The 27,258-nt window shown below is 39.2% G+C and overlaps 3 long non-coding RNA genes and 1 pseudogene across 3 annotated transcripts; 1 reads left to right on the forward strand and 3 right to left on the reverse strand.

Moving 5' to 3' along the window:
- Nucleotides 1-2,061: 2,061 nt before the first annotated feature.
- Nucleotides 2,062-4,234, reverse strand: LOC132151909 (uncharacterized). The gene is made up of 3 exons (XR_009436455.1): nt 4,072-4,234; nt 3,390-3,578; nt 2,062-2,111 (listed from the first exon to the last, which is right to left on the reverse strand). It is a non-coding gene; the product is annotated as an uncharacterized LOC132151909 (long non-coding RNA).
- On the forward strand, nt 3,441-9,717 carry LOC132151907 (alanine--glyoxylate aminotransferase-like; annotated as a pseudogene).
- Nucleotides 5,830-12,723, reverse strand: LOC132151908 (uncharacterized). The gene is made up of 3 exons (XR_009436454.1): nt 12,661-12,723; nt 6,270-6,319; nt 5,830-6,179 (listed from the first exon to the last, which is right to left on the reverse strand). It is a non-coding gene; the product is annotated as an uncharacterized LOC132151908 (long non-coding RNA).
- Nucleotides 12,724-13,051: 328 nt separating this feature from the next.
- Nucleotides 13,052-15,316, reverse strand: LOC132151309 (uncharacterized). The gene is made up of 2 exons (XR_009436373.1): nt 15,226-15,316; nt 13,052-13,290 (listed from the first exon to the last, which is right to left on the reverse strand). It is a non-coding gene; the product is annotated as an uncharacterized LOC132151309 (long non-coding RNA).
- Between the last annotated feature and the right edge of the window lie 11,942 nt (nt 15,317-27,258).

The following is a 27,258-nucleotide window of genomic DNA, read 5'->3' on the forward strand; positions in this document are numbered from 1 at the left end:
AACTGAAATATTAGAGAGTGAAATAGCTATATTTATGCAAAAAAGACAAACTGATTTTTGAAAGAGTCATGGATAGCAGCCATGAATAGCTATCTTTAAAAGACATAAGAGGTTATTATGCATGCGATTCAAATTTAAAAACTTTTTATTTAGTGTCTCTAGCCTCTCCATTCCATCTATTTATCCGTAGAGAGTTATTAGACAAAAATTTATACATATATATATATACAGTTATTCCAGTTATTTGTTACGTGAATTTAATTGATTTCAACATTAAAGGTAGAAAAAAATCTGATATGATTTTACTTGGATTTTCTTTTTTTTCATCTTTTACTGTACGTACACTTGCAATCAAATACAAATATAAAAATGTATTTTTTTATGTAATCATTTATTTATTTCATTTATATAAAAAGTGCATTAATACACAAATCTGTCATAATATGTATAATTAATTAATATATTTTTTGTAGAATTTTAATTATTTTATGATAATTAGGATTTGTTTAACTATCAGTGTATTTGTTGGATGTAATTGGATGTATTTTTTTCTGATTGTAATTTTTTTTGTAAATTGAGGCTGAGTGCTAAGACTGAATGATTTTTCTTCATTCACTTATTTTATTCAAACATTTCTCTCTTTTTTCTTTTAGTTTTGAATTGAAATGGGACATTTCGTTGATTTACTATGGGATATGGCCGGGCAGAAAGACAGTAAGCACCAAGCAACCACAGCATTCAGCTATAGACACAATGCCAGTCTGAGCAGTCCCTTGTGGCTGCTTTTCTCTCCTTCTGTCTCTTTCTCCTTCCCAACCCTTCCTGATCCTCTGTCTCAACTTAGCAGAGCAATGCTTTGAATAATTTATCCAGCTTAAGGAGTGCTGGTGTGGGCCTGATGCCTGATACCGTCTTAAAGGGACAAGCTTTTAACTAGAATTAATACTGCTAATGAAAACATGATGATACAGGATGATGACCTATTGGTGTTCACAATACTCACACAGAAACAAACCTAATCCTACTACCACACAATATACAGTACAGCTGTATTTTCAGCATGAGTGAGTGATTCTAAAGTCATGCTTGTTTTTTAACACTCTTCCTAAAAGACATTACTTGAATTACTTTTTATTAACACTGAATCTTACAGGGCAAATGACTTTTATCTATCAGCTTGCATAAAGATCACTAAGGGAGGTACGTTGACCTTAGAGTGAAAGCTTTTGCTGCCAAGACAATAAAGATCATATAAGCAACATAAGATATATTGCAGACATGGAGCCATGAACAGCTGTCAGTGCTGTGTGGAGCCAGGGGTTTTTGTGTGGAGAGGAAATTCGCCCTGCAGTTATAAAGGAATAAAGGTCATAATAAAGAAAGGAAAGATTCATAGTATTCTGTCTGACTCAGAAGCTTCCGTGCACAGCTGGAAAGGTGAGCTAGACTGTGAGAGTGAGACATACGCCATCTGCGGGAGACCACAAGCATTTCGGTCCTCAGGTTTAACCACATTGTGCATCAGCCCAGCATCTGGAGCTCATCAGGTCAGCAAGAAAGGCTGGAGCTCCACTGACTGTAGAAACCACCCATCACTACCTCAACCTATGTGAAGAGAACATTCCAGTACGTGCAACTCAGTTTAAAAGCTGCCCACAATACTGAGACACAGCCAACCGGGTAACAGCATTATAGACAATGAAACAGATTTCATTTAGGTTGACAGAAAAAAAAAGTTGATCAACAAAAGTTGGTCTTGATCATATTTTAATATTTATTCTAAAACTTGTTAAAGTAATTGTTGACCGTAAAATGAACTACTTTCTTCTGTGGAACACTAAATGTTGAAGAATACATGGGTAATTTTCCCCATGCAGTTACAACTGATGTGGACTGGAGCTTTCAAGCAACAAAAAGGACATTAAACCAGCACCATAAAAGTGACTCATGGACGATATTTCAAGATTTCTGCAGTCATACAATATAGCTTTGTGAGAGGAACAGACTGAAATTTACTGATATTTTCAACTCAAGAACCCTATCAGTCTTGTTTGTGACTGTTTTGTGGAAGCATATCTTTATCCAGCACAAGACACTGGCCCCACTGTAAACTAAGCACATAGAGCACATTACATTATCTCATCTTACTCATCACTGTTAGGATGTGCTACAGTAAAGATGTTACTGTGTGTTATGTCATTTTAGAGTACAATTACAATTTAGCCCCTCAAAATATAGAGTTTACACAGAATAGTACTTTATGCATTAAGATTATATTTTTTTTATTAATTAATAATGAATACTGTTAATATACAATAGAAGTAATTAATGTTTAACCCAATTTTAAAGCAAAACAATGAATTTCAAAGTTTGCTTAAAATATTCTAGAATTAAAGGTGCGATAGGAGATCTAGGAAAATGCTAACATTAGCCTGATAGCACTGAAAGCGAACGTCCCACCCTCCCTGCAGTTGCTGTCCAAAGCCACGCCCCCTGAACGCATTTATGCTCACAGACCAGAGTCAACATTACTAGAATAGGCTACATCAGCGATTCCCAATTCCGGTCCATGTTCCAAAGTAAACCCCTGCTCAGGGAGTAGGGATCAATTGGAACACGGTTCATTCACGTAGCTCGAGTCATCTGAATTGGGTGTGTTAACCAAGCGAGATCTGTAAAATATGTGCGCGAGCACTGGAATTGGGAACATCTGGGCTACATCAGGTGTTATTAACCAGCGAGAAAACTTTAAAATTACTACAATACCAGGAAGAAAGACCGGGTTGTTGATGTCTATCTGCCAGTTCTAGCTCTGTCTGCACAACATGCGCTGATGACGTATTCTCTCTCCGCAGTGCGCAGAAGTATGCAGATACATACGTTGACAGGCAGGTAGGAAAGCTATTTAAAACGCACGGACTGAGCGTTTTGATTGGACGTACATTTCTTGGTCCTACGCCTTCCACAGAATAAATAAATGCAGATAAATACATTTAAACCACTTAACTTAATGATTGCTACCGGGATATGAGGAGACTTTTAACCAGTATAACAAAAAAAAAAATTCTGAAGACAATCACCTATTGCACTTTTAATTTAAATATTTGCATGTAAAAATGTAAAAAATTTCTTAAACATACTATAGAGTGGTTATATTATACTCTTATTTTTATTATCAGACATTGTCAAAGTTTTACTCACTCTAATGTCCAACAACATTTGAAAGAAGCTGGAACAATGCCTATTCCATATTCCATTATATATATACACACACACATACATACATAAACACAAATACACATAAACACAATTTAATTGAACAAGTTTGCATCGAAAATAGGAAAGTGAAATGTTGAGATGATTGGCCAACAGGTGAAAGGTTTGCTCACAGTTTACATGAGTTAACCATTGCCTCAGTCTGTCAGTGTGCCGGCAGCATTATGTCCTCTCTGTCCATTCTTCCACCAGAATGTCTGTTACAGCCTTTCCCTATCCTCCAGCGACTTATGCCTGGGCCAGGACCGTCCAATGTACCCGCTCGGATCACAGCAGCAGGAGCACAGCCCATCCTGGGCCACCTGCTCGCAGAAACCATTGAGGTAATACAGTACAGTGTGATTAATAAGGGCATCCTATATACTACATGTGACTTTTTAGGTCACCATTTTTTTTGTACAATATGATGTTTTACTATGTTGAATCATAAAGGCTTAAAGGGATAATTCACTCAAATATTATACTTTATTCACCCTTATATTGCTCAAAACCTTTAACGTAACCTGACTTTCTCTCTTATGTGAAAAATAATAATAATAATAATTATATATATATATATATATATATATATATATATATATATATATATATATATATATATATATATATATATATATATAGGGACATGTCTCAGTCTATTTTTTTGTCTGTATTATGGGATTCAATTGTCACCAGAACAACTTGGTTAGCAAAATTGTCAAAATATCTTACATGTACTTCGGAAGAAAGTAAAAGGTGAGTATATGATGAAAATTTAACCCTTTAAACAATTGCAACATAAGAAGGTAAAATTACTTGAATCCGGCTAGTGCCATTACCTTTTGAAGAAAATTAAACAGTATAGTATCTTGTTAATAAAAGATTTAAAAAAGTAAATAAAGTCTTATTACAGAAATAATCATAATCCATATCTATGAATAAAATTAATTCATTGTTTGCTCATTTTAATTTCAGATTATGGATCTGGGGTGCGTTCTCCGAAACTACCTTAACGCTACGTCGTTCTTAAGTTGTACCTTAAGAAGTACCTTATCGTTAATACGTGGTTTCCGAAACCTTCTTAGTTAAGTATACCTTCTGTAAGTCATGCGTTCGTAAGGTTGGTCTGGAGCGCTCTTAGCTATACCTTATCGCTGCTTACGGTTCATACCGCTAGTGGCCACCACTACGCAAAAAGATTTTTTACATCGCAGTTTAATTACACATAGAAAATTTTATATGAACATTTAATATAAAATCTGATTTAGTAATAAAATTACATTTTTACTTTACTTTAAAATTATACACATAAAATACTTAAGTTGTTATAGCCTACACCCAGTGTATGGAAGTGTTTTCATTAATAAAGTTTCCATACACTAATGGTTGTTAGCTTTTTTAATTACTATCCTAAGGCACATCAGCTGGCGAACCATTTGACAGAAAAGGCTTAGGAGTCTATATAAAGAAAGATTAGTTTACACAAACTTTATAGCTATGGCAGCGAGACAGCGAGTACTTGTTTTAAATCAAAGACGGCGGCGTCCGCGGAGCCAGTTAGTGTATGTCAACTACTTTATAAGAGAGAACATTTTAGTCCAATGACTACCATGTCAGAAGAGACCATTGTAAAACATTTTGCCTGCCACGGGAGCAAATTCTGCAGCTCTTGCATCTTGTTGGCCCAGATTTGTCAAGACAAACCCGACGGAGCTACCCCCTCAGCCCCGAAATTCAGCTGCTGGCGGCTCTTCGTTTTTATGCTGTGGGGAGTTTTCTGGAGGTTGTTGGGGATGGATATGGGCTGAGTAAGACCTCAGTGTGGCTGGGCGATCTCTTTTTGCGGACTTTTTTCCCCGACATAGTGAATGTCGGTATGTCTCTCATGTTTGCGCTTTTATTGAGGAAATCATCCAATTACACAAATGAGCGATTTACGCCAATAATGTGATACGGCTGGTGGATAATCAGCATACGTTGTGGAGAACATTAACACACTTATGGCCGTGAGGGTTTGGGATTGTACACTTGCTAAATTATAAACAAATACTCGTATTTATTTCTGCATGTACTTATTTCAATAAGCCCCAATAAATGCAGTTTGTACTATTTCTAAAACGCTTCTTTATAAAGAACATTGTTTTCTCAATACTTTACCTTTACCGCTGTGAAGGAAAGAGCGCACAATCGATCATCGAGGCGTCGATATCAACCTATTCAGCGCCTCCACCATGGACAGCAACTGCTAAGGTCGAACTTAAGAAGGTTTACCTTAAGCAACATCCTAAGGTATAGTTCGGAGAACACACGTAGCAAAGGTATACCTGTAGTTAAGGTGTACCTTTTGAGTATTCGTAGCGCGCTAAGAGACAACGTTATCGGAGAACGCACCCCAGATCAAGAGTGGCATTCAGTATGCGTTTCAGACCCAAAACCGAGTGACTCTGGCTGTGAGTGGACCGGGTCACGCTGCTATGGAGTGTGCCATCTTTAACTCTCTGGAGCCCGGAGAGAGCGTCCTCATAGCAGTTAATGGCATATGGGGGGAAAGGGCTGCAGAGATAGCTGAGAGGATAGGTACTGATTCTGTTTTTACTAGAAAGCCTGCAACTAAGAGTAATAAAAGGTGATCCAGAACATCATTAATTCATGTATGGAACACTATTCAACAGGCACCAAGGTGAACACAGTTGTAACCTCTGCTGGTGGGTACTTTACAAATGAGGAAATTGAGCAGGTACACATTATGTTTTATTAACCATTTATGTATTTACTACATATGATCAACCATGCTTGTCTTGTTTTACAGGCATTAGATAAATACAGGCCAGTGGTGTTCTTCCTCACACATGGAGAATCCTCCACAGGAGTTGTCCACCCCATAGAAGGCATAGGTGACCTTTGCCACAAGTGAGACCTTCCCCCTGAATAGAGCTTTGATTGCTCAATTTGCTTCAGATTAAGACTCTTTTGTTAAACATAGAATTGTGTGTCTTTAAATTGATTTTTATTACCTTTGTGGTCATCTGATAGGGTACAACAGTATACAACAAGTATTCCTCTTCTGGGAAAACAGAGGATAGAAAATAGAATCAAATGACCAATCAAATGTTGTTTAGAATGAGAATGTCTCTCCCCCAATACCTTTTGCCAAGACTAACCAGGATTATTATCGTCAACTAAAACTAAAAAAATACAAAAAAATTACTTAAAATAAAAATAAACTTCATATATATATATATATATATATATATATATTTTTTTTTTTTTTTTTTTTTTAAACGAAAATTCCTTTTACATGAAAACATAAAATATAAAAATAAAATATAAGTAAACATATTTGCAAAAACTAACAGTAGTATATTAGTGATACTACAATAACAGTGCAACTAACAAGCAGCAAATCATTTACATTTATTAAGTTAGCAGAAGCTTTTTATAATATGTATGTGTGTGTTTCTGTGTTATTTTATATATTCATAATTATGTATTACATTACATTTTATATATAACTTTTTAAATGTATTTATTTGAGTAAATTCTGTTCTGTCACTCAGGCACAACTGTTTATTTCTGGTTGATTCAGTAGCAGCATTGGGAGGTACTCCTATCTGCATGGATGAACAAGGTATCACCACTTTACATGCTCTGGCACTACAACCACTGCCTGCATGGGGTCCATGATTTAAAATGCATGAATGAACGATGCATTTATATAAAATATAATATTAAATGTACATGTTGTATCTCTAGGTATTGACATTATGTATACTGGCTCTCAGAAGGTACTGAACGCACCTCCAGGAACTGCACCAATCTCCTTCAGTGAGAGAGCATGGTAAGACAAAACAGCTTTAAGCCAGAATTGTTTTTTTAATACGTGTTAAATATTACCTCTCTCTTCTACCTTTTTTTTTTTGTCTGGCAAAACAGCCAGAAAATATTTAACAGGAGGACAAAACCAAACTCTTACTTCTTGGATCTGAACTGGTTGGCAAATTACTGGGGTTGTGATGACAAGCCTGTACACGCGTAAGAACTATTCATCACATTTAACAAGCACTGATATACAGTAACAGTTTCTTAAACACTGGAGGCCTCAATCATGTTAAGTCAAAACAAAGCTATCCACGTAAAAAAAAACAAAAAAAAAACAATATGCTCTGGGGTGCGTTCTCCGATAACGTTGTCTCTTAGCGCGCTACGAATACTCAAAAGGTACACCTTAACTACAGGTATACCTTTGCTACGTGTGTTCTCCGAACTATACCTTAGGATGTAGCTTAAGGTAAACCTTCTTAAGTTCGACCTTAGCAGTTGCTGTCCATGGTGGAGGCGCTGAATAGGTTGATATCGACGCCTCGATGATCGATTGTGCGCTCTTTCCTTCACAGCGGTATAGGTAAAGTATTGAGAAAACAATGTTCTTTATAAAGAAGCGTTTTAGAAATAGTACAAACTGCATTTATCGGGGCTTATTGAAATACGTACATGCAGAAATAAATATGAGTATGTGTTTATAATTTAGCAAGTGTACAATCCCAAACCCTCACGGCCATAAGTGTGTTAATGTTCTCCACAACGTATGCTGATTATCCACCAGCCGTATCACATTATTGGCGTAAATCGCTCATTTGTGTAATTGGATGATTTCCTCAATAAAAGCGCAAACATGAGAGACATACCGACATTCACTATGTCGGGGAAAAAAGTCCGCAAAAAGAGATCGCCCAGCCACACTGAGGTCTTACTCAGCCCATATCCATTCCCAACAACCTCCAGAAAACTCCCCACAGCATAAAAACGAAGAGCCGCCAGCAGCTGAATTTCGGGGCTGAGGGGGTAGCTCCGTCGGGTTTGTCTTGACAAATCTGGGCCAACAAGATGCAAGAGCTGCAGAATTTGCTCCCGTGGCAGGCAAATTTTTTTTACAATGGTCTCTTCTGACATGGTAGTCAGTGGACTAAAATGTTCTCTTATAAAGTAGTTGACATACACTAACTGGCTCCGCGGACGCCGCCGTCTTTGATTTAAAACAAGTACTCGCTGTCTCGCTGCCATAGCTATAAAGTTTGTGTAAACTCATCTTTCTTTATATAGACTCCTAAGCCTTTTCTGTCAAATGGTTCGCCAGCTGATGTGCCTTAGGATAGTAATTAAAAAAGCTAACAACCATTAGTGTATGGAAACTTTATTAATGAAAACACTTCCATACACTGGGTGTAGGCTATAACAACTTAAGTATTTTATATGTATAATTTTAAAGTAAAGTAAAAATGTAATTTTAATTCTAAATCAGATTTTATATTAAAAGTTCATATAAAATTTTCTATGTGTAATTAAACTGCGATGTAAAAAATCTTTTTGCGTAGTGGTGGCCACTAGCGGTATGAACCGTAAGCAGCGATAAGGTATAGCTAAGAGCGCTCCAGACCAACCTTACGAACGCATGACTTACAGAAGGTATACTTAACTAAGAAGGTTTCGGAAACCACGTATTAACGATAAGGTACTTCTTAAGGTACAACTTAAGAACGACGTAGCGTTAAGGTAGTTTCGGAGAACGCACCCCAGACCTATGAAGTCAATTCTCTATCACTAAATGATGACAGAATATGATGCATACTGTATGTTAAAGTTGCTGTAACTGTTGTCTGTACAGTTATCACCACACTGGACCTGTATCTTCTTTCTATGGTCTGCGTGAGAGTCTGGCCATACTCGCAGAGACTGTGAGATCATATTCTGCCTTATACCACACTGAAATGAATATTGCTATTATCATTTGAAGCGCAAACAACCAGAAACATCAACATGAATTTGAGCAAATCTGAGAAATGCTCATGCTCAAGTTTGCCAAACGTTGCATAGTGCAGCCTTGAGCATGAGGTCATCAATCAAGCACTTGAATACTTTGATAAAAGTGAACATTATAAAAAAGGGCATACATTTACCACATTTTATTTTTATAGGGTCTTGAAAACTCATGGAAACGACACAAAGAGGTTGCAGAGTACTTCCATAAAGGCTTAGAAGAAATGGGCCTAAAACTGTTTGTGCAGGATAAGGTTGGCAGAAAAGGCCTTAAACATCACAACATATAACATATATCAATGGACTAGAAATCGCTTTACCTTTTCTGAATGCATCTTGTGTCTTATAGAAATCTCTGGGGGTCTTGGACCATCTACTGGCATGGTAAGAAGCTATTGATTAATCATAACTGACAGACGTCAGGACAAAAAGTCGTTCCCAGTTCAGTGACACAGTGGGTCAGTAACAATAACTTGTTTCTCATATTTATTTACAGGTTTTGCGTGTGGGATTGATGGGATGTAAAAGCAGCAAGGCCAATGTGGACAAGGTGTTGGAGGCCTTGGCTGATGCTCTAAAACGCTGTCATAAAAGCAGAGTCTGACAGCATGACCCGCCATTAATAAAACGTCCAGCGTTTGAACCCTATATCAGTTGTGTTGTTATTTTTGGCGATGTCCCTCTTTGAAAGAAAAACCTTTGTGCCCCCTTTTTAACAAAATGAAACACATAATTTATAATTTACATGTAGTTTTATTAATATAGCTGATACTTACAAATGTGTAAAACAATCAGAAATAATGGAACCTTTTAAGTAGGCATTAAAAGTTACATAAATGATTACTTAATATATTTTTTTCATTTTACAAAATGGCTTTTATCCCAAAATAAATTAATTCTTAAGGTGCAACAATATATGCAATCTGAAAGGAGAAATTCAGCCAAAATAAAAGTATTTTCATTTACTTGGCCTCATTTTGCTTCGAACCTAAATACAGGTGCTGGTCATATAATTAGAATATCATCAAAAAGTTGATTTATTTCACTAATTCCATTCAAAAAATGAAACTTGTATATTATATTCATTCATTACACACAGACTGATATATTTCAAATGTTTATTTATTTTAATCTTTTAATTATAACTGACAACTAAGGAAAATCCCAAATCAGTATCTCAGAAAATTTTTATATTACTTAAGACCAATACAAAAAAAGGATTTTTAGAAATCTTGGCCAACTGAAAAGTATGAACATGAAAAGTATGAGCATGTACAGCACTCAATACTTAGTTGGGGCTCCTTTTGCCTGATTTACTGCTCCAATGGCGTGGCATGGAGTCGATCAGTCTGTGGCACTGCTCAGGTGTTATGAGAGCCCAGGTTGCTCTGATAGTGGCCTTCAGCTTTTCTGCATTGTTGGGTCTGGCATATCGCATCTTCCTCTTCACAATACCCCATGGATTTTCTATAGGGTTAAGGTCAGGCGAGTTTGCTGGCCAATTAAGAACAGGGATACCATGGTCCTTAAACCAGGTACTGGAAGCTTTGGCACTGTGTGCAGGTGCCAAGTCCTGTTGGAAAATGAAATCTGCATATCCATAAAATTGGTCAGCAGCAGGAAGTATGAAGGGGTCTAAAACTTCCTGGTATACGGCTGTGTTGACCTTGGACCTCAGAAAACACAGTGGAGCAACACCAGCAGATGACATGGCACCCCAAACCATCACTGACTGTGGAAACTTTACACTGGACCTAAAGCAATGTGGATTGTGTGCATCTCCTCTCTTCCTCCAGACTCTGGGACCCTGATTTCCAAAGGAAATGCAAAATTTACTTTCATCAGAGAACATAACTTTGGACCACTCAGCATATTTTATTTAACAGAATTCGCCTACAAAAAACAACCCGTTTGGACTACATCCCTCTACTTCCTGCAGTAATGACATCACTAAAACAGTTTTTTGACTAACCTCCGCCCACATGAATACACAAAAAAGGGGGGCGTGGTCTTGTTGCGCTCCGATGGAGAAGAGGAAGAGCTGCGTTTGTCGCCATGATGTCGAAACGCTGTTATTTTCATCTCAGAGTCCAATCACCTTTGTTTGGGCTTCCCAGGGACGCTGTACTTGGAGATTAATGGTTGCAATTTATGTTTAACTCGGTTCCCGAAAATTATAATCCACATGTAAAACTATGTGCAGCACATTTTGCTGAGGACAGCTTCCTCAATCTCAATCAGTTTGATGCCGGATTCGCACAAAGATTATTCTTGAAAGATGGAGCAGTTCCCTCTTTGTCTGGAGAAGGCGTTGTTTATGGACCACAACCGGTAAGTGTATTTTATTATTTAAGTTGGTGCGTTTAACAGTTTCTGTAACTTATTACACAAAGGGCAACGCTGTTTAGCTTTGTTAACTAGATGTTAGGGCTGTGCAAAAAAATAGAATGCGATTTTCATGCGCATCTCGTCAGTAAAAACGCTCCTGTGATTATAAGTACATCTCCAGCACGTGCGTTCAGACCAGCATTGCCAGGATTTCAAAACAAATCCTGCCCACTTGCTTCTCAAAACTAGCCCAATCGCATTTCCAGGAGGGCAGCGTGCCCTAAACTGATGTCGAATTACAACACAGGAACCGCTGGCACAATCAGAACACGTTATGTATTTCTGAAGGAGTGACTTTATAGAGCAAGGAAGACATCAGACCGTTTTTTTTTACAGTGAAAACAGCGGTATACAGATGAATTGTGTGAAAAATACTGTTTTTTTTACACGCGAAACATGAACGCATGTTATACTGCACACTGTAAACACAATCAATGCTTCAAAAAAAGCACGAAAAACGGGACCTTTAAAGCACTAACTCCAGCTGCAGTCCACTCTTTGTGAATCTCCCCCACATTTTTTAATGGGTTTTGTTTCACAATCCTCTCCAGGTTGTGGTTATTCCTATTGCTTGTACACTTTTTTCTACTACATCTTTTCCTTCCCTTCACATCTCTATTAATGTGCTTGGACACGGAGCTCTGTGAACAGCCAGCCTCTTTTGCAATGACCTTTTGTGTCTTGCCCTCTTGTGCAAGGTGTCAATGGTCGTCTTTTGGACAATTGTCAAATCAGCAGTCTTCCTCATGATTGTGTAGCCTACAGAACTAGACTGAGAGACCATTAAAGGCTTTTGCAGATGTTTTGAGTTAATTAGCTGATTAGAGTGTGGCACCAAGTGTCTTCAATATTGAACCTTTTCACAATATTCACATTTTCTGAGATACTAAATTTGGGATTTTCCTTAGTTGTCAGTTATAATCATCCAAATGAAAAGAAATTAACATTTGAAATATATCAGTCTGTGTTTAATGAATAAATATAATATACAAGTTTCACTATTTGATGATATTATATGACCAGCACCTGTATATATCTGTCTATCTGTCTAGGGTATATAGAGGGTATATGCGATTCATCTGCGATTATGAACGCGATATTGCGTAGCTTGTCAGTGAACTACGGCTCTGTCTATTAAGTGCTGCTCCATTTGAAAGCAGGTGATGGACATTTACCGCTAATCACAGAACCAGCTTTACTAACGAGACACGCATGACAATCGCATGCGATTAATCGTGCAGCCTTAATCTGAATGTCTGCAGACTGGTGTGTGTTGTGAGGATGGAGAAAAAACATGATTATTAGAACAATAAGTTTGAATAAAGCTTTGTTTAATCTGTTGTTGACTTGTATATGTATGTATTTATTGTGATGCTATCTTTTAATACATTATTTTAATCATTTAGTCATGTTTCTTGTTGTTGTCAGTAAATAAAACATAAATATTTTATTCATGTATTAATTGCTTGACTGAAAATGGATGTATTCACATCGACTGCATTTGTTCAACTAGTGTATATTCATGTATAGCTATATGTCACAACAAAAATTTTATTTAGCTTATTTTACTAAAATGTCATTTTAAGAAAAAAAGTAATATAATTATTGGTTGGCATTTATCGTTATTATTGTGTGTAAGTGTTGGGGTGGGCAAAAGATGCAATTCATTATGGGCTAATCTTAATTTTTAAGTAGTAATACTTACATTTTTAGAGTATAAAATCAACAGTGTTCTCCAACGGCGAGATCTTCTGGCAGCTGATCAACGTATCCTTTGTGCAGACATTGCAAAGTTGCTGAGGGAAACTGTACTGGACTGTTGAGTTAGTGATGCTACGAGTTAAAGGGTTAGTTCGCCCAATTTGCAAAATTATGTCATTAATAACTTACCCTCATGTTGTTCCAAACCCGTAAGACCTCCGTTTATTTTTGGAACACAGTTTAAGATATTTTAGATTTAGTCCGAGAGCTCTCAGTCCCTCCATTGAAACTGTGTGTGCGGTATACTGTCCATGTCCAGAAAGGTAAGAAAAACATCATCAAAGTAGTCCATGTGACATCAGTTAGTTAGAATTTTTTGAAGCATCGAAAATACATTTTGGTCCAAAAATAGCAAAAACTACGACTTTATTCAGCATTGTCTTCTCTTCCGTGTCTGTTGTAAGACAGTTCAAAACAAAGCAGTTTGTCATATCCGGTTCGCGGACAAATCATTCGATGTAACCGGATCTTTTGAAACAGTTCAACAAATCGAACTGAATCATTTTAAACGGTTCGCGTCTCCAATACGCATTAATCCACAAATTACTTAAGCTGTTAACTTTTTTAATGTGGCTGACACTTCCTCTGAGTTCAAACAAACCAATATCCCGTAGTAATTCATTTACTCAAACAGGACTGAACTGCTGTGAAGAGAGAACTGAAGATGAACACCGAGCCGAGCCAGATAACGAACATCAGACGTGTCTGATTCAAGAAACGTTTCTGTCAGACGTGTCTGATTCGAGAACCGAGGAGCTGATGATACTGCGCATGTGTGATTCAGCGTGAAGCAAACCGACACACAGAGCGTCTGAACCGAACTGATTCTGTGCTAATGTTATTGCTGCGTTCCAGGCAAGTCTTTGAGCCCGTAAGTCACGATTTCAAACCACGACTCACGACTTTATAGTGTTCCAGGCAAGTCACGCCAAACTTCGTGAGCGCAAGCAATTGTAGCTAGATTATTAATTTTATTGCAATGTTATATTGTCCTAAAATCGTTTTTTAACGTGCACCACTTGCGTAAACACTGCATCCATAGGCAATATTATCCGTAGAGGCTGCCATTGTTGTTTCGCAGGCTATGTGACGTCAGAGTTCGTAACTCGGAGTACATCTATCTAGTTCAAGTTCACGGGTGGGAAGTCACGGGTTTGACTGCTGTTCCAGTGCAGTTTCATGGGTAGAAGGTTGGAAAAACACGGGTTACGGGTTGCCTGGAACGTGGCATATGAGCCCAGGTAAACCGAAGGCTTGCAGTCTTCGCCAATGACGCCATTACGTCGAGCGCAAAAGAACCGGTGAACCGTTTTCTTCAACCGGTTTATTGAATCGAACTGTCAGAAAGAACTACTGGTGATCCGAAAACCGATGCAACCAGTTCTTGACTCGTGAATGAGTCATTATCTGGCTCAGCTCGGTGTTCATCTCTCTCTTCACAGCAGTTCAGTCAGTGTACTGTTTGAGTACATGAATTACTCCGGGATATTGGTTTGTTTTAACTCAGAGGGAGTGTCAGCCACATTAAACAAGTTAACAGCTTAAGTCATTTGTGGATTAATGCGTATAGGAGACGCGAAGCGTTTAAAACGATTCAGTTCGATTTGGTGAACTGGTTCAAAAAGATCCGGTTACATCGAATGATTCGTTCACGAACCGGATATGACAAACTGCTTTGTTTTGAACTGTCTTGCAACAGACACAGAAGAGAAGACAATGCTGAATAAAGTCGTTGTTTTTGCTATTTTTGGACCAAAATGTATTTTCGATGCTTCAAAAAATTCTAACTGACCCTCTGATGTCACATGGACTACTTTGATGATGTTTTTCTTACCTTTCTGGACATGGACAGTATACCGTACACACAGTTTCAATGGAGGGACTGAGAGCTCTCGGACTAAATCTAAAATATCTTAAACTGTGTTCCGAAGATAAATGGAGGTATTACTGGTTTGGAACGACATGAGGGTGAGTTATTAATGAAATAATTTTCATTTTTGGGTGAACTATCCCTTTAATGCACCTACACCTGTCCCTCTTTTTTATTATTTTTGCCGAACTTATAATTTCATAAAAGATCAGGGTATCAGGATGGTTGTATCTAACAATGAACAATCATAATGGCATAAAACAGAAAATACAAATTTCATGTTCATCAAAGTATGAGGTAAAATACACAGAAAAAAAGCATAGTAATTGTAATTGTAATTGTAAAAACTTTATTGTCCCCCGTAGGGGCAATTTGTTCTGCAGCATGATATCACCACATACAAGACAAACACATACACAACATTAATAGCACATTGGAAAGTTATAAAACTTATATTTCTACCTCTTCCTATTTAAATTAAGCACCTTAATCGCATATGGAACAAACGAAAATTTGAATCTGTTAGTCTTGACTAAAGGGACCCTGTACAAAGATCCTGAAGGGAGGGTCTAAAATGAATCGTAAAGAGGGTGAGATGCATCAGATATAATGTGATGCACTTTCTTTATCACCTGAATATAAAACAAATCTGACAGCTCAGGCAATTTCACACCCAATACCTTACTGCAATTATTTACAACCTTTAATAGAAGTTTTTTCTGTTTGACCTTTAAAGAGGCAAACCAACAAATCAATGAGAAAGTTAAAATCGATTCAATATATTCAATTCAATTCAATTCAAGTTTATTTGTATAGCGCTTTTTACAATACAAATCGTTACAAAGCAACTTTACAGAAAATTATGTTTCTACAATATTTAGTAGTAGCTAGTAGTTTGTGCACGTTTGACAGGATTTTAGAAAAAATAAAAAATAATAATAATAATACAAGACGTAGTCAGCTAGACGATGAACTATCAATATTATTAATTAATAGTTATCATATGATGCAGTCACACATGTAGCAATAATTATTTAGTTCTGTTGTTGATTCAAGGTTAGGATCATCTGGGGTCCTCTGAGGGTCAGCATCATCTCTTCTCAGGTGTTCTGGATCCAGACTGGAGCTTGTGTAAAGCCTAGTTACCACGGGATGTAAATCCCGTGGCAAAACATAGAAACAAAATAGAGACATCATTAGCATAGCTGATGTTCTAACAAAGTAAAATTAGTTTAACACAAGCTAAAGAATAAAAATGCACATTTGATCAGATGCAACTACACTCACAATTTAAAAGATACATTTTTCATATGCTTGGCGAAAGAGATGTGTTTTTAATCTAGATTTAAACAGAGAGAGTGTGTCTGAACCCCGAACATTATCAGGAAGGCTATTCCAGAGTTTGGGAGCCAAATGTGAGAAAGCTCTTCCTCCTTTAGTGGACTTTGCTATCCTAGGAATACATGCCTTATAAAAAGCAATCATCAGTGTCCTATCAATATTAAATTTCGCCAATTTCCGTAAACAATAAAGTCTTTGTTGGCTCATCATGCACAATCTATTAGTATTCTCTGCAAAATTTAGTTTGTTATTGATGATAGTACCTAGGTACTTATAACTATCAACCAATTCAATCATCTGATTACCGATAAAAGTACCTGGAACTGCTGCCTGATTTCGCCGCAGGTCAATGCACATGTCCTTAGTTTTCTCAGCATTCAGAAGTAGACCAGCCTCTCGACACCAATTTGCAAAATAATTAACAATTGGCCCGTGATCCCTCTCCTCACCAACCAACAAACTCACAGTGACAAGGTTAAATATCTTTGAATAATTCATCATGATGCTTTTTTTTTGAAGCCTGGATGAAACAAAAGCGTTCAACAAGAAAAATAAGAAAACAAAGGAGATTGTAGACACTTTTGCTTGTGGATGAAATATTTTGCACATAATAATTAACAAAATATTCTAAATATAACGATTTTGGGTTTTCGTAATAAAAAAAATAAAAAAAATTAAGGATGCACCGGTTGACCAGCCATAAATCGGAACCGGACAGTTTTTGCTTAAAATACGCGATCGGCAATCGGCCGGTTTTTGGTCTTTTGTCGGCCGATTTTTCCGGAAGTGCGCCCGTGTGCACATACTACATTGTAATCATTCGTGTCTCATTTAGAAGGCCACGTCCTCCGGAGGTCGCATCCTCTGGAGGTCGAATCCTCTCTAGGATGCATATACGGAGTGTCCTTAACCCTGGGATTAAACGAGACAGCCTTTGTAGGACGGACGGAAAAGGACACAGGATGTAACACGTTGCTATGCCAACACATAGCGTCGTTCTCTTATTAAAGAAAAAAATATTAGGAAAATTATTTTCTAAATTTGGAAAGTAATTTGAAAATAAAATGTTTTTACTTGTTTTATATTATTAAATGTTTGAGGAGCTAAACACTTGTAATCATGTTTACCACACTTGTAATTCAACTTTTAAAACATGAAGAACTTTAAAATACTTACATTTAAACACCACATCTCTGCTTGTGTGTAGATCTGCCGCCGCCATTTTTTCAAATAAACAACGGTTATTTATGGCGACGCCTCATGTATCCTTCGAATTCCTGTGAAAAAAGGTCGCATTCGAAGGTCTTATTCGGAGTGTGCTACTTGCTTTTCTGAAATGAGACAACCTCGATGACGTATGCAGCCTACGAATGCCACCTTCGGAGGGCGCAGCCTTCTAAATGATGAGACACAGCTGCTATGTCATTTGTGTGGAAGTATTTCGAAATCTGTGCGCAGGACACATGCAGCCGTTCAGCACTGCGCCGCACTAAGGCTGCGCGAGCGTATACTGTACCGGTCCGCGCCCTGAACACGAGTAGACCTTGAAGAGATGTTCAGCTCAACTTCTCACGTGTTGGATGAGAAACGAAACGGACTAAACTGTGACAAAACTGAATTTTGTTTTTGTTTTTTGTAAATTAGAACTTGCATACATATTTGAAAAGCCAGAAGTAAATGTCAGTTCTGCATTAGGATGATTATTTTTATTTAACCTTAAAATTACATAGACTTAATTTGATTTAAAAATCACCTGCTGTAGCACACTCAAAAAAGTGTTTCATTCATCCAATTAAAAAAATTTAGGGTAATGATTCACATCTATTTTTTTTTACTTGAGACAATAAGTTATTTATTTTTCATTGGCTCAAGTAAAAAAAAATATAGATGTGAATCATTACCCTAATTTTTTTTTTAATTGGATGAATGAAACTGTGACACTCGAGTATGAAAGACAGGAGACAAAAGCAAGTAAACAGAGTTTATTGGAAATGATGAGATGATGGAAGGTCGGAGAATGACGCAGGGACCACGATGACAGCACAGACTGGTGAGTAGGAGAGTGGCGTGCGCTGATGCAGATGACGGTGGCGGTAACTCCGAGTGCGGTGACGATAATCTGTGCGTGAAGGTGAAGATCCAACAGTAACCAGACAGGAGACAAAGCAAGGCAGGAACACACGAACGAGACATCAGACACGAACCTACAAACAACGATCTGACAAACAGGAGGCGAAAGACAGGGCGTTAAATAGGCCGTTGGAATGAGTAGCACCCACATGAAACAATCAACATGACGTAACATGAACACAGCTGGAGACGGTGCATTCACGAACCATGACAGTACCCCTTCTCCTAAGGACGCCTCCTGGCGTCCCCAGAATCTCTTACCTGTCGATTGTAATCATCGATAAGGGAGTGATCCAGGTCCACCAAGTACTGAAATCCGCGTCCCCTCCTTCTAGAGTCCAGAATGCGATTAACCAAATAGGTGGTCTCCCCATCTACGAGATGCGGTGGGGGAGGGACCGGGGTAGGCGGATTAATGGGAGAATGAAATACGGGCTTAATTTTGGATACATGAAAGGCGAGATGAATTCTCCTGTACGTAGGAGGGAGTTTAAGGCAGACTGCTACCGGGCTAATGATCTTGGTGACAATTTATTAGATACGGAATATTCTTGGTAGAAAGCCACAATTTTTGACCCACGACGTATACGGGAGGCCTAGACCGGTGGCGATCGGCCTTGGCCTTGGTGCGCGCCCCCACTTGGAGTAGAGTCTCACGGGCTCTGGTCCAAGTGTGGTGACACCTCTGGACGAAGGCGTGAACGGAGGGGACCGCAACTTCGGATTCCATACTGGGAAAAATAGGTGGCTGGTAACCTACACTACACTCAAAAGGAGATAGGCCCGTAGCAGATACTGGTAAGGTATTGTGGGCGTACTCCACCATAGACAATTGTTGGCTCCAGGAGGAAGGATTCTTGGAGACCAAACATCGCAACACCCTTTCCAAATCTTGGTTGGCTCTCTCGGTTTGACCATTGCTCTGGGGGTGAAACCCTGAGGACAGACTTACAGTAGCTCCCAGTAATTTACAGAATTCTCGCCAAAATTTAGACACAAATTGGGGTCCCCTGTCAGAAACCACGTCTATCGGGAGGCCATGTAACCGAAAGACGTGGTCTATGACGGTCAACGCTGTCTCCTTGGCTGAGGGCAATTTGGGCAAGGGAATAAAGTGGGCTGCCTTCGAGAACCGGTCAACCACGGTTAAAACAACCGTGTTGCCCTGAGAGGGCGGGAGGGCGGTAATAAAATCTAGTGCGATGTGGGACCAGGGTCTCGAAGGGACCGGCAGCGGTTGGAGTAACCCATCAGGGGGTCGATTGGAAGTCTTACCAGTGGCACAAACCGAGCAAGCCAAAACAAAATTGTGAATGTCACGTGAATGCTTGACTAAAAATCTAGTCCGGTTAACTCCTGGATGGCAAGCTACATTAGAGCAATGTCCCCACTGGATCACGTTAGACCTTAATCCCTCCAGCACAAACAAACAGTTCGGTGGGCACCAGGGCGGAGGCGTTACCCCTTCTAAGGCCGTTCTGACCTTCGATTCGATCTCCCATGTGAGAGTGGAGACCACTAATGTCTCAGGAAAAATACACTCGGGAGTAGACGGGTGTTCGGAATGGTCAAAAATACGTGACAAAGAATCGGTTTGATATTTTTGGAACCCGGGCGGTACGAGATAGTAAAGTCAAAACGTCCGAAAAAACTGCCCATCGAGCCTGCCTGGAGTTCAACCTTTTGGCGGTGCTAATGTACTCTAAATTCTTGTGGTCAGTCCATACTATAAAAGGAACCCCCGATCCTTCTAACCAGTGTCGCCATTCCTCCAATGCCATCTTAACTGCCAACAATTCTCGGTTACCAATATCGTAATTTCGTTCTGCTGGAGATAAACGATATGAAAAATACGCGCAAGGGTGGACCTTGTCGTCTAAGGGAGAACGTTGAGATAACACCGCTCCTACCCCCACCTCTGACGCGTCGACCTCCACCATGAACTGACGTGTAGGGTCAGGGGTAATCAGAATAGGGGCTGAAATGAAACGGCTCTTCAGTTTGGCAAACACAGCCTTAGCTGTGTCTGACCACCTGAACGCAGTCTTGGCGGAGGTCAAGGCGGTCAGAGGTGCGGCTAGTTGGCTGAAGTTGCAAATGAAACGCCGGTAGAAGTTAGCGAACCCTAGAAACCTCTGTAGGGCCTTACGGGAATCTGGGCTTGGCCATTCTACCACAGCCTTAACTTTCTCGGGATCCATGTGTATTCCCTCAGTCGACACGATATACCCCAAAAATGGAATTGACTGCGCAAGAAACTCGCATTTCTCCACCTTGACAAAAAGCCCATTCTCTAGCAACCTCTGAAGCACTCGTCGGACATGCTGCACATGTTCCTGGAGAGAGGAAAAAAAAATCAATATGTCGTCCAGGTAGACATAAATGAACTGATCGATCATATCTCGCAGCACGTCGTTGACGAGTGCCTGGAAGACCGCTGGGGAGTTGGAGAGCCCGAAGGGCATCACCAAATATTCAAAGTGCCCTCTGGGGGTGTTAAAAGCAGTCTTCCATTCATCCCCCTCCCTGATCCGAACCAAATGATACGCATTGCGTAAGTCCAGTTTTGTGAAAATTGACGCTCCCTGCAACCTCTCGAAGGCCAAAGACATCAACAGCAAAGGATAAGTATTCTTTACCGTGATGTTGTTCAGTCCTCGGTAATCAATGCAAGGTCGCAGTGATCCGTCCTTCTTTCCCACAAAAAAGAACCCCGCCCCCGCAGGAGAAGAGGAAGGGCGGATGAATTTAGAAGCTAGAGAATCAGAAATATACTTCTCCATAGCCTCTCTCTCTGGAACAGAAAGTGAATAGAGTTTGCCCTTAGGCGGAGACTTACCTGATAGTAAATTTATGGCACAGACGTAAGGACGATGCGGAGGAAGAGAAACAGCACGAGACTTACTGAACACTTCCTTCAGATGGAGGTACTCAGCGGGCACGTTAGACAAATCCACCGCCTCCTCCTGTAACACAGACACAGACGGACAGGCAGACACTAAACAAGACTCATGACACTTTTTACACCAGGACAAAATGGAATTAGAGGACCAGTCTATTTTGGGGTTATGGAGGAGGAGCCAAGGGTGCCCGAGGACAATGGGTGCCAGGGGAGAGTCAAGGATGTGAAAGGAGATGGTCTCGGAGTGATTGCCAGATGTGATGAGTGTGATGTCTTCAGTAATGTACGAGATGGTAGGGAGTTGCTGTCCAGTGAGGGCGTGAACCGTGATGTGGTGTGGAAGGGGTCTGAGGGGAATGTGGAGCTTGTGTGCTAATGTGCTATCCATTAAGTTACCTTCTGCCCCAGAGTCCAGTAGTGCTTGACAGTGGTGTGTCTGTGCTGACCACCGCAGCCTTACCGGAAGGAGCGTAGATGATGATGATTAGGGGTGGGAAAAAAAATCGATATTGCAATATATTGTTGTGCTCTCTGTCGCAATAAATAATCGATACACTAACGCACAATATCGATATTTTATTACAACACAAAATGATTAATTTACCCGTTGTCAGTGTCACTGTCACTACCCAATATCTACCATTCTGTTTGCGGGGGGCGCTGTTCGAGTAAATAGGGGTAAAGTGGCGCAAACAGCAGCCGGTGAAGAACACAAGTTAACTAACAACAACAGAGAATTGCAGAAAAAAAGAGAAGCGAGAAGAATGGTGGAAAACAATAAAAAACTAATCAAAGACCCACACGCTAGTTTCCACTCTAAAGTGTGGAGACACTTCGGGTTTTATGAGACAGTCGACGGAAAGGCACTGGATAAAGTCTATGCAATCTGCATGAACTGCTTTGCAAAGATAAAATAAAACAGCAACACTACGAATCTGCAAATGCACCTCGTTTGCTATAACGGTGAACTACTCTCAGGTGATAATGAGGGCAAACCAAGTCAGCCGACAATCACTACTGCGTTCAAAGCAAAGCTCCCCTTTGGGTGGCCGGGGGCACAGAGTATCACTAAGTCCATCGCCGAATTTATTTGCAAGGACCTTCGCCCTTACAGCGTGGTCGAGAATGATGGATTTTGCAGAATGTTGACAACACTGGAACCAAGATACGAGATACCGAGTCGTCGGCACTTTACAGACAAAGTCATCCCTGCATTGTATGCAGATACCAGAGACAAAGTGGAGGGTGAGCTCCGGTCTGCTAAACGTTCCTCAAGAAGAATATGACTTGATGTGTCCACTGTTTACAGTAACTTACTACTGACGTTTCAGTATTATGGTTTACACATGTTAATGTTCATGTTGTTTTGTAATGTTCATGCACTTTTATCTGTCTAGATGTACAGTGTTAAAATTTAAGACCAGGAGGCAGTGAGTTATTATGCAAATGCATATTTCTTTGCACAATGTTGGAAATGTTGGCATTAATAAATGCATAAAATTTCCTTATTCCTTCTTTTTCTTTTCAGCCACATATATCGTGATATATCGTTGATGAAATTTCTTCCAATATATTGAATATCATAGATATCGCGAATCGTGATATTATCATATCGTGGACCACATATCGCCACAGAATTGAATCGTGAGGTACCTGTATCGTCCCACCCCTAATGATGATGATGGTGATGAGGTCTTCTCGGCGGAGATCCCACCCGATAGTAGCCTCATACATACTACCGGGCCTGGCCTTTTACCGGACAGGCATGGGCTTGATGTCCGGCCCCCCCGCAGTAAAGGCATAGGCCCAGGGACCTCCGCCTCTCCTTCTCCTCCCGGGAAAGCCGAGCTCGACCTACCTGCATGGGCTCGTGATCGTAGACGGGGCTGGCCGCGTCCCCGCCGCTGAATCGCACGTCTGCCGGTCCCCTGGATGGGGTGCTGAGTAGACTCCTCCTCTCCATCTGTGTCAGACGTGCGTTGACCCGTAGTGCCAGCTCAACAAGTCCATTGAGGGACGGGGGAAGATCCAGGGCGTAGATCTCCCTCTGGACGCGGTCAGCCAGCCCATGCAGGAACATGTCCCATCGGGAACATGTCCCATATCAGTCCATCGCTTCACTCCATATTCATTTATGTGTAACCCACACATTTGACTATCATGTTATAATCCCTTATTGTGTATGTATTTTAATAACTATGGGATAGCTTAAGGATTCATAATTATGTTTGGTATGTTTGTGATTGAATCTGCTTGCTTGAAATAGTCCTGACCATCAGTTATTTGTCAAATGTATCATATTCTTGTTATAGGAATCATGTCCAAAATTATACCCTGCAAGAGCGGGAAAATTCGGACCACATGCTTGATATGATAACATGATTTATGATACCCCCGAGCCAAGACAATATCTGATTGGTCAAGACAACATTTGAGGTGTGGCCAACAGGCCAGTTTTAATACTTAGGACACCATAAAATCTTGCTTTTAGTTGTTAGCTTTGCTTCTGCTACTAGTCATGCCTACTTTTAGTCTCTAGCTATGCTTCTGCTATTAGTCATGTCTGCTTTTAGTTTTAGCTCTGCTTTTGCTATCAGTCATGCCTGCTTTTAGCTTTGCTTCTTAGCTTTAGCTTTTAGCCATGCTGTTTGTCATCACTGTTCTTTGAGCGCGGTTCCAGCGTGCTTCAGCCTGCAGGCCTGCTGCTACTTAGCCACGATGAGAAGAAACACCACCTAGTCTCGTCAAACTTTACTTCTTTTCTTTTCCGTTTGAGAGTTTCGTGTTCTGAGTTAAGTTTTGTAACGCCGTCTTACCTCGACTGCCCGTTCAACTTCAACCAGCCACACAACTCTGCATCTTCAGCCAACGCCCAACCACGTGCTTCCCAAGACGTCACTTCAACGACTACTGAACTTCCAGCCAATCAGCGAAATCGGGGGAACCCTATTTCAACGACAACTTTACACAGGCAATGTACCTTCAGACATTTGTACTGGTGTATCTAATATAATTTTAACCTCATTGAGGAACTCAATGCGATGGTTAATTAAGTGATTGATGGATGTTCATGTCTATGCAATTTAACGTATTGCTGTGAACTTGGGATTCCACATTTCCATTCTCTTAAACTCATCTTTCCCTAACTTTCGATCTTCCTGCAACTTGTGTGAATGTGTGCGTGCGTTTATGTGTTAAATTAGTTTATATGTCTTAGATTTATCTAATAAAGTCTTATTCATATTGAAAAGAGAAGTATCTTGTGTTTTGTGCTTACAAGTTAATGTCTTAAACTGCCGATCTTGTTACTGTGCTAATTGATAGTGTTTTCACTATAGTTTGGATATTAATATCCAGCGCAGATTTGATGTTAAACGGCTCGTTCAGTGAATCGCAGGGCGTCTCAGTGATCAGCCGTGAAACAGTGATTCTGTTCAAATTCCCTTTAAAATCTTAAATGATTCCCTTTGAGCTAAATTGACCCATTTCCCTTACATTTTTATATAGAATACTTTTTTTGTCTTACTGGTAAAGACCTTTTTTTTTTATTTAAAACCAAATTTAAAAACTAAAACAAATACTGAATGCTGATTAAGAAACATCTTATTGAATGTGTGTTGGTTGTGTTGTTTGGACTGTAGAACTATGCAGATATTGCCTTTAATTTCACATGGTTACAGTTAATCTTTTCATATAAGGCCAGTTCTATGTATTTTCAACCCAATTCAAAAACAAAAGCTAAATAATGATGTCTGTACCATCTGTGTTTGTATTGAATGAAGGCTACTTACTGTGCAGTTACTGCTGTTAATTTCAGATGGTTACGGTTATTGTTTTCAATAGCCAAAAGCCATTTTGGCCTATTAAATACAAAATAAACATCTTGTTTATGCATACTTTCCTTCTTTCTTGTTTGTTTCTTAAAGATAAATAAATAAAAAATCGGAAATCGGTATCGGAATCAGCCAATTTGCTTCAAAAAAAAAAAAAAAAAACGGTATCGGAATCGGCCATGAAAAATCATGATCGTGCATCCCTATAAAAAATGCTTTAAGGATAAATCTTGATCACATTAGTGGAGTTAAAAATTTATATATATATAAAAAATTAATTAACAGTTTTGGCTATACTACAATCACAAAATAAAAAGGCAGCTGTTTCTTTAACAAGACCACAACATTCAATTCAATTCAATTCAAGTTTATTTGTATAGCGCTTTTTACAATACAAATCGTTACAAAGCAACTTTACAGAAAATTATGTTTCTACAATATTTAGTAGTAGCTAGTAGTTTGTGCACGTTTGACAGGATTTTAGAAAAAATAAAAAATAATAATAATAATAATACAAGACGTAGTCAGCTAGACGATGAACTATCAATATTATTAATTAATAGTTACTATATGATGCAGTCATGTAGCAATAATTGTTAGTTCTGTTTGTTGATTCAAGGTTAGGATCATCTGGGGTCCTCTGAGGGTCAGCATCATCTCTTCTCAGGTATTCTGGATCCAGACTGGAGCTTGTGTAAATCCTAGTTACAAAACATAGAAACAAAATAGAGACATCATTAGCATAGCTGCTGATCCAACAAAGTAAAATTAGTGCAACTACACTCACAATTTAAAAGATACATTATTCGTATGCTTGGCGAAAGAGATGTGTTTTTAATCTAGATTTAAACAGAGAGAGTGTGTCTGAACCCCGAACATTATCAGGAAGGCTATTCCAGAGTTTGGGAGCCAAATGTGAGAAAGCTCTACCTCCTTTAGTGGACTTTGCTATCCTAGGAACTACCAAAAGTCCAGCGTTTTGTGACCTTAGGGTGCGTGATGGGTTGTAGCGTGGTAGAAGGCTAGTTAGGTACGCAGGAGCTAAACCATTTAGGACCTTATAGGTAAGTAATGATAATTTGTAACTGATACGGAACTTAATAGGTAGCCAGTGCAGAGACTGTAAAATTGGGGTAATATGATCATATTTTCTTGACCTCGTAAGGACTCTAGCTACTGCATTTTGGACTACCTGTAGCTTGTTTATTGACGAAGCAGGACAACCACCTAGAAGTGCATTACAATAGTCCAGTCTAGAGGTCATGAATGCATGAACTAGCTTTTCTGCATCAGAAACAGATAACATGTTTCGTAGCTTGGCAATGTTTCTAAGATGGAAGAATGCAGTTTTTGTAACATTGGAAATATGATTTTCAAAAGACAAATTGCTGTCTAATATAACACCCAGATTTCTGACTGTAGAGGAAGTAACAGTACATCCGTCTAGTTGCAGATTGTAATCTACAAGATTCTGTGTAGTGTTTTTTGGTCCAATAATTAATATCTCTGTCTTATCCGAATTCAATTGGAGAAAATTATTTGTCATCCAATCTTTTACATTTTTAACACACTCTGTTAGCTTAGATAATTGGGAAGTTTCATCTGGTCTCGTTGAGATATATAGGCGAGTATCATCAGCATAAGAGTGGAAGCTAATTCCGTATTTTCTAAAAATATTACCAAGGGGCAACATGTATATTGAAAATAGAAGGGGACCTAGGACGGATCCTTGTGGCACTCCATATTTTACTGATGATAAATGAGATGACACCCCATTTAAGTAAACAAAATGGTAGCGATCGGACAGGTAGGATCTAAACCATGAATACCTGTATAGTTTTGTAATCGATCTATGAGTATGTCATGATCTATGGTGTCGAACGCAGCACTAAGATCAAGTAAGACTAGAAATGAGATGCAGCCTTGATCTGACGCAAGGAGCAGGTCATTTGTAATTTTAACAA

This window comes from Carassius carassius, chromosome 10 (assembly GCF_963082965.1).
Source record: "Carassius carassius chromosome 10, fCarCar2.1, whole genome shotgun sequence".
NCBI classification, from domain to species: domain Eukaryota; kingdom Metazoa; phylum Chordata; class Actinopteri; order Cypriniformes; family Cyprinidae; genus Carassius; species Carassius carassius.